General features: G+C 36.2%; 1 pseudogene; it reads left to right on the top strand.

The window, feature by feature from the left end:
- The first annotated feature begins 1,003 nt into the window (after positions 1-1,003).
- On the top strand, positions 1,004-3,020 carry LOC116134167 (annotated as a pseudogene).
- The last annotated feature ends 7,144 nt before the right edge of the window (positions 3,021-10,164 follow it).

Genomic DNA, 10,164 nt, shown 5'->3' with positions numbered 1-10,164 from the left:
CTCATTTTAAACTAAAAGCATGTTTTCTGGAAGTTTAGTTGCTCTAACAAATTTTCTTTGCTAAAGCCAAAAAATTCGCTATAACGAATCTGAGTTAACTATAGTGAATTTACTTCTTGAATTTCATTGCAAAAGATTTTGTTATCGCAAGACTTAAAGCGAATTTGCAAATTATGCATTTCTTGATTTCACCTGAATTTGGCTTCACAACTCAACACATTTTTGTAATCTATTTAAAAAATAATAATAACCAGTACATTCTGTAAGCTTAAACCTATAAAATTCAACTTTTGTTTTGTTTTTCATTTTCTTTTATTTTTAGAAAACAAATTCACATATTAATACTAAATGACCCTTTATCATAAATGGTTAAGCACTATATTACACAATCATGCTTCTTGCATTTTAAATTATCTTGCAATATGTGTGATTGATTTTTATTAGACTTGGATTATCTAGAGTTTTATCCAACAAACAACTTATAGCAATAAAATTATTCTTTCATGCTCATATTCCAACTAATTTTATACGAAGATTAATACATATTTAAATTATATATTAACTATTTTTCAAATTTGATATAATTAATATGTTATATTGCAAATTTAGTCTTTCGTTTTTGTAATTATTAAACAATGTAATTAAATTTGAGCTTTTTTTTTCAACTTAAAATCATCCTAATTCTACCATATTCAATTGAAACGTTTTCCTATAAATTTACTTGTCTAATTAGTTATGGCGGTGTGTTTGGCAAAGTAGTTAATTTAATAAAGCTACAATAGATTGTATTTATTGTTGTATATAAATTTTTTTTTTTTGTTTTTGTTTGTGACACTAGCTCTTATAACAATTTCCCTTGCATTTATATTTAATAGATTAAAACCTACCATGATTTTAACCATTGCTAGTTTAGTTTAATCCATTACAATGTCTTGTAGAAAATTGAAACTTCAAACAAAAATATTGAGGCAACCCTAACTATTTGTGTATAGGGACCAAACAAATGGAGGCTATTATAGGGCATATCATTGAAATCCTAAAATGCACAGGGCTACCGTTATGCAAATATGTTCAATATTATGCAAAGCTTCACGGGAATATGGAAATTCTGAGAAGAAGATTGGGAGAGTTAAATAGTCGAAAGGAAGATGTTGAACTAAGGTTGACCACAGAGTATAATATGGGGAAATTACCTAAAGATGAAGTCAATAATTGGTTGCAAAATACTAAGAGGATCAATGAGGAATCAAAAGATATTGAGAGACAAGTTAATAAGGTGAAATATTTCTCACATGCACATCTAAGAAAGCTTGTTGACGAGAAGATTAAAGAAGTGAAAAAACATCACCAGAATGGTGCATTTGAGAGTTTGATTATTGATGCACCTCCAACTATTAGAGTGGTAGTACCAACAACAACATTAGTAAGTGAAACAACGGCTGAGATAAAACATGAACGAAACTTGGAAACTTTTGATAGGTGATGAGGTGATGAAGATAGGAGTTTGCGGGATGGGGGGAATCGGTAAAACAACTATAATAACTCATATCAATAACAAACTCCTTAAGGAGACGAATAAGTTCGAAAAGTTTATTTAGGTCACTGTATCTCAACCACTTGATCTTATGAAATTGCAAGATCAAATTGCAGCCACGTTGAAAGAATATCTCCCCAGAAATGAAGATAAAAGGATAAGGGCCGGAAACTTATTGAAAATGTTGGAAGGAAGAAAGATTGTGTTGATATTAGATGATATGTGGGAAGCATTTAAGCTTAAGGAAGTGGGAATTCCTAAACCTACAAAAGATAGTAGATGCAAATTAGTGATAACGACTCGTTCACAAGATGTATGTCTTTCCATGGGTTGTAAAATAGTCAAAGTGATGTTTCTCTCAGATGATGAGGCATTGACGTTGTTCATTGATAAAGTCGAACGTAATGTTTTTGAAGTTCCAACTTTAAAAGAAATTGTGAAACTTGTGGTCGAACAATGTGCTCATTTACCCCTTGCAGTTGTCACAGTAGCTAGTTGCATGAGGGGAGAATATGACATTTGTGAATGGAGGAATGCACTCGAAGAATTGTCTAAAAGCATACAAAGTGTCAAAGGCATGGAAACAAATGTACAAGGGCAATTACAGTTCAGTTATGATCGCTTAAAGAGCAAAAAGGTGCAACATTATTTCTTATATTGTGCACTATATCCTAAAGACTTCAAAATCCCCAAAGAGGAGCTAATAGTGTATTGGATTACAGAAGGACTGGTAAATGAAAGGGCTAGTATGCAAGCAACATATGATGCAGGTTATTCTATATTGAATAGACTTGTAAACAATTGCTTATTGGAGGCTACTAATGATGGAAGGTGCGTAAAGATGCATGATCTTATAAGAGACATGGCATTGTACATTACAAGCATGAGTCCTCTATTCATGGTAAAAGCTGGAAAGAAATTGCAAGAATTACCAAGGGAACAAGAATGGAAAGTGAATCTTGAAAAGGTTTCATTAATGATGAATGACATATAAGAAATTCCTCCAAATATGTCACCAAATTGTCCAACTCTTTCAACTCTGCTTCCACAAGAAAATGTTTATTTAAAAAATATTCCTAAATCTTTTTTTGTAAGGATGCAAGGGTTGACAATTCTCAATCTTTCCTACACCAGTATTGAGAAGTTGCCAGATTCTATCTCTCACTTGACGAATCTCATAGCATTGTTGCTTCAATATTGCGAGGGTTTAAAGCATCTTCCTTGTTTAGCAAAGCTGGTATGTCTTCGGAATTTGAACCTTGAGGGAACTTAAATAACAAAAGTCTATGAAGGTATGCAGATGCTGCAAAAGCTTAGATACCTTAATCTTTTTTCGATATATCTAGAAAATTTACCACCTGGGATGCTGTCTAAACTAAGTTGCATCCAAAAATTGAGAGTGTATTGGGGATCCAAAACTTCAAAAGAAATGGTTGAGGAGGCATCAAAATTGAGTGAATTAGATACTTTAAAAGCATTGCTTTGAAAGAATACAAGACTTTAAGATATATGTCAAATCTTTAGGAAGTGGAGCTCTGATGCATGTAATCTTCGATCTGACCACATGATCAGGGAGCTCTGATGTGTGTGATCTGACCATGTGATCCGAGAGCTCTGACGCGTGCGATCTGCGATTTGACCACGCAATCGAAGAGCTCAGATCTAGAATATGCTTCAGGAGTTTGACGATAACTTGAGCTATAGACCACGGATTTTGATGATTCTTGGACCATCGGAAAGCTAACTCAAAGGGCTACAACTCGTGTGCTTATCATATTGCTAGATTCAGACTTTATCATGCTCAGATTTTCACATCAGATGACGTGAAGATTTTGAGGCTTGCTAGAAAAACATGGAGAGGTGATGTGAATCATGCCGTCCTTCTAGCGCCAAACTGTTGATGTGTGATTTTGACATAAACGACTTACACGTGCAATGTGCTAAGAGGGTCTTAAAAATTACATGTGAATGATTCATGAAAAGTGTTTATGGTGCTGAGATGATATATGTTTGATGAAACATAAACAAAAGATTGACAAGAGAGGTTTTTATAGTGGTTCGGATGCTTAAAGTGAATCCTAAATCCACTGTTATTTTATTATTTTCTGACTATTTTTCTAATATTGCTTGTAAGGTGTACAAACATGGAGAAATACTTTGTTTACAAAAAAAAAAAATAAATAAAGCTCAAATGTTTGTCTAGTTCTCATATGCCTAGTCAACCCTCTTTTTTGATAAGAGAGGTGCCCATTTATACCTTTGAGGTCAATGTGATGAGTGCTTTTATAAGTTGTCTTGACACGTGGGGACCACTTCTTAATCATTGTCGTAAAATTGGATAGGATTGATATAAAATACTTCTTGGAGGTGATTTAGGTTCTTGACAGCTAATACCACATTTTCTGTGAGTGCTTGTTAAACTCTAATTGGTGGTGCTAACATCATTGTGTAGTTTTGGAACAACAATTTTTATATTATCAAGCTTAAAAAGACTTGAAATTTATCCGCGATTCCGAGTTATTCCTAATAAAATATGATTGACAAGTCTTAAGGCTAGAATATAGCTTCCAGTGGAAGACTTACAAGTGAATCGCAGCCAGTAGGGGTGGGATAATCTGGTTAACCAAACCGGATGGGTAAACTGGAAACCAAACCGGTTTTCGGTTTAGGAAACAATGTAAACTGAAACCGGACCGGTTTATAAAATAAACCGAATTTAATCCGAATCGAATATCCGGTTCGGTTATCCGGTTAATCGGTTTTCACATTATGTGTTTCTGTGGTTACCATTCATCCATCATCATGCTTGAATTAGAAGACATCCATGACCTGTTTCACATTAAGATATGACTCATTACCCACCAAAATATAAAGTTGCCAAAACAAACATGAAATTAAACTTGAATTAAAAGATATCCATTACCTTGTTGAATCGATGGTGCTGCGATGGACTAGGACTACTGATCATGGAGCTGCTGAAGATTGAAGATCTGAATAGGCGGAGATCTAGCTCAGTTGTGGTCGTTGGCTTTGGTCGCCATTTGCCATCGTCGATGAGAATGGTTAACGGTAATGAGAAGACAGTTTGGAGAGTTTGGTGGTGGGTGGTGTTGGCAAGTGGTGATGGAGACTAGAAGAGTGGAAGTGCCGAAGTGGAGGTGAAGGGAGGTGGAGTTTTTGCAAAGTTGCAGTGGAGTCTGGATTGAAGGGTGGAAGTGCTGAAGTGGAGTTGTGGAGGTGGAGTTTTACAAAAAGTTGCGATAGAGTCTGGAAGTGGCGAAGTAGAGCGGAGGGGGAGTTTGATAAAATAAAATAAAAAATTTCCTTATATATGTTGGTATTTGGCCGGAGAACTCTAAGAAAGAAAAGGAGAAAAATATTGAAAAGTGAACTGCTGTATTTCATTATACTGTAACTTGCAATATATACACAATAAGGCTTATTGTTTTACCAACTACAACAACCATTCAGACTTTAAATTTCAAAAACAAAGTTGGTAACTTAATACACACTTATCTTACACTGATTACACCTAAACATGACACAAAATTAACAACTCCAGCAGGTTCAATTTCGGCAGAAAAGGAGGGAATGCATCTGCTGCTTGGTGCCAAACACTCATTCAAAAAGTAAACTGACTTAACTGAATTTTCCAGCAAATAATCAATGCTTCAACAATATACTTAGGGTTATTTAGGTAAAAACTGGTTTGGAAAGCTCTCAAACCGAAAACCGAACTGGTTTTTCGGTTTTTCAATTTTCACAAACCGAACCGGTTTACAAAAAACCAGATTTTCGGTCCGGTTTTGGTTCGGTTTTTGGATAATTTCTCCCACCCCTAGCGGCCAGTTACATCACCTCTTCATTCATGTTTTCCAAAATATCTTTTATGGAAAATGACCATAATGTCCTTTGACTATTTGATTATCAAATGACCTTAATGTCCCTATATTATTTTTTAAAATGTTTAATGAAATTTATCTATTTAAATTAATGATTAACTCTGATCACGCCAATTTAGAAGTATAACTGTAAAAATCAAATCTCTTTAAAAATTATTGCTTAGTGTTCACCTTTCTTTTATCCTCTAAAAACATTTGTACTGAGATAGAAAATCCATTTAGAAAATTTTAAAGCACTTATGTTGTTTGATATTTTTATCAATTCTTTGTAACTAATGAAATGTACCTGTTTCAAAGTTGAGGGCTTTTAATATATTGATCTTTCTTTTTTAAGAGGCACATGGCAGCGGGTTCCACTCTTAAAGAAGAAATTTAATTCCATTCATTAATTCATTCCTACCACCTATCAACATACACTTGTTTTTCCTGTAAAAAAATTGAAGCGCCTTTATTCAAGGCCGTCACGGATAGACACACATTAAATTTGTGTGCTTAATTACTGACTTTTCTTTGAGCAGATGAGAGAGGAGATTGCTCTGTTCGTATCTTTATTTTCTCATAAATTTTATTTTTAAAAATTTGATTCAATGAATAAAAAAAAGAAATAATAAGATTTGGGTCCCATATAAGGACAAAATTCTGCATATTGTCATCTTTTGTGTACATCCACGGACAATTAATTGTAATGGTTTGAGAGTTCTGATGTGTGACATCTGCGATCTTTTCACGCAATTGAAGAGCTTTGATGTGTGAGATCTACGATTTGAGCATGCGATCGGAGAGCTTTGATGCGTGAGATCTTCGATCTGACCATACGATCATGGAGCTTTGACGCATGCGATCTGACCACGCAATCCAAGAGCTTTGAAGCGTGCGATCTGCGATCTGACCACGCGATCGGAGAGCTCAGATATAGAATATGCTTCAGCGTTTTGATGACAACTTGAGCTGTAGACCTCGGATTTTGATGATTCTTGGACCATCGGAAAGCTAACTCAAAGGGCTACAACTCTTGTGCTTATCATATCTCAAGATTCAGAATTTATCCTGCTCAGATTTTCACATCAGATGACATGAAGATTTTGAGGCTTGCCAGAAAAACATAGAGAGGTGATGTGAATCATGCCGTCCTTCTAGCGCCAAACTATTGATGCGTGATTTTGACATCAATGACTCGCACGCGCAAATTGCTAAGAGGGTCTTAAAAATTACACGTGAATGATTCATAAAAAGTGTTTATGGTGCTGAGATGATATATGTTTGATGAAACATAAACAAAAGATTGATAAGAGAGGTTTTTATAGTAGTTCGGATGCTTAAAGCGAATCCTACATCCATTGTTATTTTGTTATTCTCTGACTATTTTTCTAATATTGCCTGTAAGGTGTACAAACATGGAGAAATACTTTGTTGACAGGAAAAAAAAAAAAAAAAAGCTCAAATGTTTGTCTAGCTCTCATATGCCTAGCCAACCCTCTTTTTCACGAAGAGAAATGCCCATTTATACCTTTGAGGTCAATGTGATGAGTGCTTTTATCATTTGTCTTGACACATGGGGACCACTCCTTAATCCTTGTCTTAAAATGGGATAGGATTGATATAAAATACCTCTTGGAGGCTGTTTAGGTTCTTGATAGCTAATACCACCTTGTTTGTGAGTGCTTGTTAAACTCTAATTAGTGGTTCTAACATCATTGTGTATTTTTGGCACAATTGTTTTTATATTATCAAGCCTAAAAAGAGTTGAATTTTATCCGAGATTCCAAGTTATTCCTAATAAAATATGATTGTCAAGTCTTGAGGCTCGAATATAGCTTCCAGTGGAAGACATACAAGTGAATCGCAGCCAATAAGGGTGGGATAATCTGGTTCATTGAACCGGATGGGTAAACTGGAAACCAAACCGATTCTCGATTTAGGAAACAATGTAAACTGAAACCAAACCGGTTTATAAAGTAAACTGAATTTAAACCGAACCAAATATTCGGTTCGTTATCCGGTTAACCGATTTTCACATTATGTGTTTCTGTGGTTACCATTCATCCATCATCATGCTTGAATTAGAAGACATCCATGACCCTGTTTCACATTAAGATATGAAACATTAGCCACCGAAAAAAAAAAGTTGCCGAAACAAACATGAAATTAAGCTTGAATTAGAAGATATCCATGACCTTACTGAATCGACGGTGCCGCGATGGACTAGGACTGCTGATCATGGAGCTGCTGAATATTGAAGATCTGAATAGGCAGAGATCTAGCTTAGTTTTGGTCGTCGCCTTTGGTCACCGTTCGCCATCGTCGATGAGAATGGTTAACGGTGATGAGAAGACAGTTTGGAGAGTTTGGTGGTGGGTGGCATTGGCGAGTGGTGACGAAGTCTAGAAGAGTAGAAGTGCCGAAGTGGAGGTGAAGGAAGGTGGAGTTTTTGCAAAAAGTTGCAGTGAGTCTGGATTGAAGGGTGGAAGTGCCGAAGTGGAGCTGTGGAGGTGGAGTTTTGCAAAAAGTTACGATGAAGTCTAGAAGTGGCGAAGTGGAGCGGAGGTGGAATTTGATAAAATAAAATAAAAAATTTCTTTATATACTTAGGGTTACTTAGGGTAAAAACCGGTTTTAAAAACCAGTTTGGGAAAGCTCTTAAACCGAAAACCGAACCGATTTTTCAATTTTCACAAACCGAACCGATTTACAAAAAATCCAAGTTTTCTGTCCGGTTTTGGTTTGGTTTTCGAATAATTTCTCCCACCTCTAGCAGCCAGTTACACAACAATGCTATGGACACCAGCTTTTTTACATCAAAATCTTGTACCGGCCTACGTGTCCCATGATTCACACCAGCAAATCTGACACGTTTCACGTTATTAAATTTTTTTCTAGTGAACGACCGTTCATCAAATATGGACGGCAGTTCACTTACATGGACTCCCGTCCATATTATATGGACGGGGTTCCATTTACTACGGACGAGCGTCCCCATTTAAAGGACGCCGGTCTATCAGTAAAATGGAATAAATTTTTTTTATAAAAAATTAGGGACAGCCATTCATAGGTTATGGACGGTTGTCCCTAAGTGTTGGATGGGCGTTCATATTTTAATGGACGCCCGTCCATTAACCTTTTAAAAAAATTAAAAAACATTTAGGGATGGTCATTCCTCAGTTAGTGACGGCCGTCCCTTCATTTTGGACGAACACTCGCAAATAAAGGACGCCCGTCCGTAATGTAAATATGAAAATTAAAAAAAAAAAAAAAAACTGAGGACGCCTCCATAAATTATGGACGGGCGTCCCTAACGTGTGGTTCCCATAAAATCTTCAAGTTGACTCCTCAGTTTATCAACAGCGGCATTTTTTCCTTTAAGCTGATATTTAGCCTCTGAAAGTTTCATTTGAGCTCTCTCTTCATGCAATACATCACCTAACTGCATCATTTCCCTTTCCTTCTCAACCTCTTCACGAACTATAGTAGATCCTCCGTTAAGTTTTGGGGCTCCTTGTTTCTACGGTTCTCTAATATTTTTAATGGTTGTTTGAGGTGCAAGGCAATGTGCTTGATCGACTTTGGGACGCAAGAGAATCAAGATGATGACAATAACCTTGTAAATTGTCAGGGGTCTGCTTTGAGAAAGTTATATAGTACTCCCATTAGTGGAAGACTTAAACGCAAGTTGAGAGACTGTCAAACAGAGGCTAAACTCAACGGTAGAAAGAACTTTGAATTTTTGGCTTTCAGAGATCCTGTTTTTTTTTATTGATCACCTTTCAAAAAGTTCCGTATTGATCCTTGACAAACTGTGGATGGAAGTGGTCAAAACTTTTGACGCCCCTGTTCACTAACATATTTTTGGGACATAATTGTTTACTATCAGGGGGAGTTCAAACTTGGCAATTGATTACTCATGTTTGACGGCACACTCCATGTTAAAGTTTGAGAAGAGGAGAGAGGAAAACAGATATAAAGAACAAAAAGAAGAGAAAAACTGAGTGCAAGGTGGCTGAGCAGGGTTTTCTGCAGCATGTAGTGTTATTGTATTCCTCAAGAAAAAATTTGTTTCAAGAGACGTAAGGGATTTATGGACGGGCGTACCCAAAGTTTTTTTTTTTTAATTTTCATATTTACATTAAGGACGGGCGTCCCTTATTTGCGGGCGCCCGTCCAAAATGAAGGGACGGCCATCCATAACTGATGAACGGCCGTCCCTAAATATTTTTTAATTTTTTTAAAAGAATTGTTAATGGACGGGCGTCCATTAAAATATGAACGCCCATCCAATACTTAGGGACAGCCGTCCATAACCTAATAATGGCCGTCCCTAATTTTTATAAAAAAAAAATTATTCCATTTTACTGATGGACGGGCGTCTTTTAAATGGGAACGCCCGTCCGTAGTAAATGGAACCCCGTCCATATAATATAGAAGGAGACCATGTAAGTGAACGGTCGTCCATATTTAATGAACGGCCGTTCACTAGAAAAAAATTTAATAACGTGAAGCGTGTCTGATTTGCTGGTGTGAATCATGGGACACGTAGGCCGGTACAAGATTTCGGTGTAAAAAAGCCGGTGTCCGTAGCATTATTGGCCAGTTACATCACCTCTTCATTCATGTTTTCCAAAATATCTTTTATGGAAAATGACCATAATGTCCTTTGACTATTTGATTATTGTTGATGCTTGATTTTGACACCAACTAATCGACATGTGCGCAACGTTGAGTGATCAAGAAACA

Source organism: Pistacia vera, unplaced genomic scaffold (genome assembly GCF_008641045.1).
Source record: "Pistacia vera cultivar Batoury unplaced genomic scaffold, PisVer_v2 Contig1002, whole genome shotgun sequence".
NCBI classification, from domain to species: domain Eukaryota; kingdom Viridiplantae; phylum Streptophyta; class Magnoliopsida; order Sapindales; family Anacardiaceae; genus Pistacia; species Pistacia vera.
The sequence above is the reverse complement of the archived record's forward strand: the minus strand, read 5'-3'. Positions and strand labels throughout refer to the sequence as shown.